This window comes from Beta vulgaris, chromosome 9, assembly GCF_026745355.1.
Source record: "Beta vulgaris subsp. vulgaris cultivar EL10 chromosome 9, EL10.2, whole genome shotgun sequence".
Classification (NCBI taxonomy): Eukaryota; Viridiplantae; Streptophyta; class Magnoliopsida; order Caryophyllales; family Amaranthaceae; genus Beta; species Beta vulgaris.
Window position 1 is genome coordinate 11,825,168 of NC_079210.1, and position 4,200 is coordinate 11,829,367.

General features: G+C 32.9%; 1 long non-coding RNA gene across 1 annotated transcript; it reads left to right on the forward strand.

The window, feature by feature from the left end:
• The first annotated feature begins 1,942 nt into the window (after positions 1-1,942).
• On the forward strand, positions 1,943-3,771 carry LOC125493358 (uncharacterized). Its single transcript, XR_007269908.2, has 2 exons — positions 1,943-2,715; positions 3,471-3,771. It is a non-coding gene; the product is annotated as an uncharacterized LOC125493358 (long non-coding RNA).
• Positions 3,772-4,200: the final 429 nt, after the last annotated feature.

Below are 4,200 nucleotides of genomic sequence, written 5' to 3' on the forward strand. Positions count from 1 at the left end.
ATCTTCAATATTTTATAAAAGAAAAATATTATTTTAGATCAGTATTATAGGGTATTTTAGTCACTTCAAAAGAGGACACCACATCTCATCCCTTGGCTGATATAATAGAGATAAGTTTGAAATGTAGTTTGTGTTATGGAACAATTGATTAAGGTATACAACTTATAAATCATAGATTTCTAGCCTGTTCGGCAAAAGTAGTTGTTGTAGTAGTTGTTAGTTGTTAGGGTAACTGTAGCGGTTCGAGTAGCTGTTAGCTGTCAGCTTTTAGCTGTGAAAGTAGCGGTTTCAAATATAAGTGTTTGGTAAAGTAGCTCTAGAGATTATAAAAGATAAAGACAACATACTATTTAATTAAAATGTTAATTACAATAACTTGTTTACTTTATTTCTATCAAAATAATGTACCTATGTATTTCTATCACCCTCCATATATACTCTTTACTTATGCTACGCTTTATTGTATCCTTTAAAATTTTATTTGCAATGTCCTCTGAACCTTCCTACGAAGTACTCCCTCCGTTTCATTTTAATCTACACACTTACACTTTTTACACATGTCAATGCAAAACTTTGAGGACATATATCTTTAGTTTTGTATTTGTAAAAATTATAAAAATACATATTAATAAAATACATTCTAAGATGAATCTAACAAGATCCCACATGACTATGTTTTTATTCATGTATAAATCACAAACGAGGGTCAAAGTGCAATTTGTAAAGAGTTTACAATGTCAAAGTGTGTAGACTAAAATGAAACAGAGGGAGTAGTAGTTTATATTATACAATTCACTCAAAAATACATAGCAAAGAGGTGCATGTACCAAAATTTGTGGAAAGAAACAAAGTGAAACATGAATGAGCTCTACAAAACACAGCTGAAATTCAGTAGTCCTGTGAGAGTAACAGATGAAGGAATGTCATATTAGCTATGAAATATTCTTAAGTCTTGCTAGTTGCTACAACTTTATGCTAACTTCACACTCTTCACAAACATAGCTCATAACTATTAGAGCAAATTGAATTGCTGATGTGTCAATTCTTTGTAAAATCTTTTACAATTTTTTGCCACGTGTATTTGTCTCTAAATATATCTGTTATGCATTACTTTTGCTAGACATATAATTAGAAAGCTATTTAAGAAAGTTCTCTGTTATGGAATATAAATCAACTACTTAAGGTATTACAACTATTTAAATAAACATGCTGTACTCTCTTCTTCATAATGTTCATTTGGAACAAGTATTATTGACCTGGGTCAGTGAGCTAATCACAAACTCCCAATAAAAATGAAAAAAGGTGAATTGTGCATGTAACAAAAAATTGACAATATAAAATATTCTATATTTTACTTTCAAAATAAATAAAAAAATGGGTCAAATAGTATGAAACTTACAAGCTTTAAATCCTAAGAGAGGTGCATAGAATCTTACTTCTATCTAGAAATCGAATATAATCTTAACAAATCTAAGTTTGCTAATAAAGTTCCAAACTGTAACAAACCCTTGCTTAGAACTCTCAGTTTTCACTGCCATAAAAATTCTGTCTTTTTCCATCTCAATTTGAACATCTAGAAAGTGAATCATCATCTTCATATAAAAAACTTATGTAGACAACATCTGAATCTCACACATCCAACGTTAATGGATAAAAACACAATCAAATTCATTTTTCTCCATTTTCGAAAATATCAAGTGTGTTCGATGAATCTGTGGTCAAACTTTTTGGATAACTTTTTTCGAATAAATCTGGAATTGAACGGGAAATTTTTTCTTTAATAACATAAGATTCAATTGATCGAATGTAGCAATTTTTCGAATAAATTTCCATTTGATTTAAATATGATATTGCCCAAATTCAGGAGAAAGGTTCAATTAAATATAACAATTCTAGCTATGTTTTAAATCTCCATTTTTAGTTTGTAATTTGCACGGGTTCAGCTAGCTATATCAATTACATCAGTCATTGAACGCACGGGTTATAAGTCAGTTTTTAAAATATTCCTCATAAACGATATGATTATAAAAAGTTTAAATCACGATCTAATATTGACCCCATGATTTTGGGAGAAACGTCATAAAGTCATAAAATTTATAAATAAAAAAATTCCGTGCATTTTGCACGGGTCAAAACCTAGTGAAGTTTATAATAAAATAACAAGTTTTGATATTAATGCACGCATCGCGTACATATAAGGCTAGTTTCAATTAGAGGAACAAGTTAGGAATTATTCTACTAAAACTTTTAATGTATAAAAAAAAGAATGGTGAAAAAAAAAAGAATTAACTAACACATGTTAGTCGCGCCATCACCCATCAACTTAGGTAAGCAAAAAGAGAGTTGCCATCTTCGACTCAGTCATGAATTAGCGGCAACAATATTATCAATTAGCGGCAAGAATACACCAAAAAAAAACAAAAAAAATCAGCATCCCCGTTGAAATAGCTTAACAGAATCAATTTTTCCTAAAATATAGAGGGAATAATCGCACAAAATTTTCAATGTGATGAAATCTCAAATCTGAAAAAATCACAATAGAAATTATTTCCCTCTATATTTTGGGCGGGGATTGTTTCAACAGCTGTTCAAAGCGAAGAGTGTTGTGCGAGAAAACGTGAAATTGCGATTCACCAAGACCTCCATAGCCATTTCGTGAAGACAAAAGCCGACCATCGAACCTCCAATCTGAGTTGAAAAGCTTGCACAATTCAGGTTAGATGCCGTCCTACCTCCCTCTATACACTGCTTTTGAGTTTCATTTCGTGCTTCAATTGTGGTTTTGTTTAAGTAATTAAATACTTTATTATTTGCGTATTGATTAAATTAATTAAGCTAGTGTCTGAGAGTGCGAAATCCGTTTCAAGTTTTCAATTTGAAATTCAGTTATCAGATATTGAAATCCAATTGCGAATTAAGTTCTTTGGGAAATATGAGAAGATGATTTATTGAACTGCATTTCTACTAATGTTTGACAATCAAACTCAGCATGATTCGAATATTAAATGTCAAGATTCTGCAAGTCTGGGTTTTTTTATCTATATATGATGTAAGTTGGACCAATTTCTGAATTTGAAATTCTTAGCAATCCAAACACTACATTTGATTTACTTTCGAAAAATGTAAGAATAAATATATTTCGACCCTTTTTTTTTTACCTGATAATCTCAAGGCTGCACGTCCAACTGCGCAACTCCCTAAAAATGACAGAGATTCGTCGGTCCATCGGACTTTAAAGGCCGCAAAACCTCCAAGAGTCGAATTGCGCAAGAGCAAACAAACAAACACCCTTGTTCAGTTTGATAAAGGCATTGATCCACTTGTTGTATTGCATATCCAACAAGTCATTGAAAAGCAGTCTAAGGGTTTGATATTCAGAAAACAGACTCATTTTGATGCTATTACTCTTAGAGATGCCTATGAAACATGTCGACAAATCTATGCTGAGCGTTCTACAACTTATTATCTAGGTACTTTCACCTCTTCTATATGTAGACTTTTCACAAGAAATACAACGTGACAGCTGACCGATGAGGAGGCCGATGATGAGCCCTATGAGAAGTCTGCCAACATAGAAGGCGATGAGGACGAATTTGAAGAACATTGACATTTATATATTCTGTGTTCAATTTCATATACTGGTTTTTTTCCAATAATAATGGTTACTGTGTTCTAAGGATTATGGTTTTGTTAGTGGTTACCATGGATTTAAATATTGTACTGCTTTTGAATTCAAGTGCGAGGTTTATGAATTGTCTTTGTTTGAAAGGAGTCAGGTCTGCCAATTCTCTCTTGTTGAAATTGATAGTGGTTCTGTCTTTGTCTTGTGCCTCTAATCTGCAATGGCGAATCTGGCTTGTTAATTAGCATTATGCAGGTTATTTTATCGTCACCTAGATCATGTTGTGACCTGGCTTGGTGTACCCTTATGACCTATGCTACCGCCCACACATATTCTCCAGATGTGCGGAAAGTCTTCTGCTTTATGAAGAACTTCAGCCTACTGTATGGCCTTGGTAGCTGCTCCCCTACAGGTGTTTGTGGTCAAACTGATATACTTAAACAGTGTGTTGCCTTGGTTCCTGGACTAGATTTCTAGTGAGGACAATTATGATTTTTGTTTCAGCAGGTTGTCGACGATGCTACACCAAAAATTACAGGGAGGCCACGCTCTCAATGAGATTTTGGTGGCTCTTATGA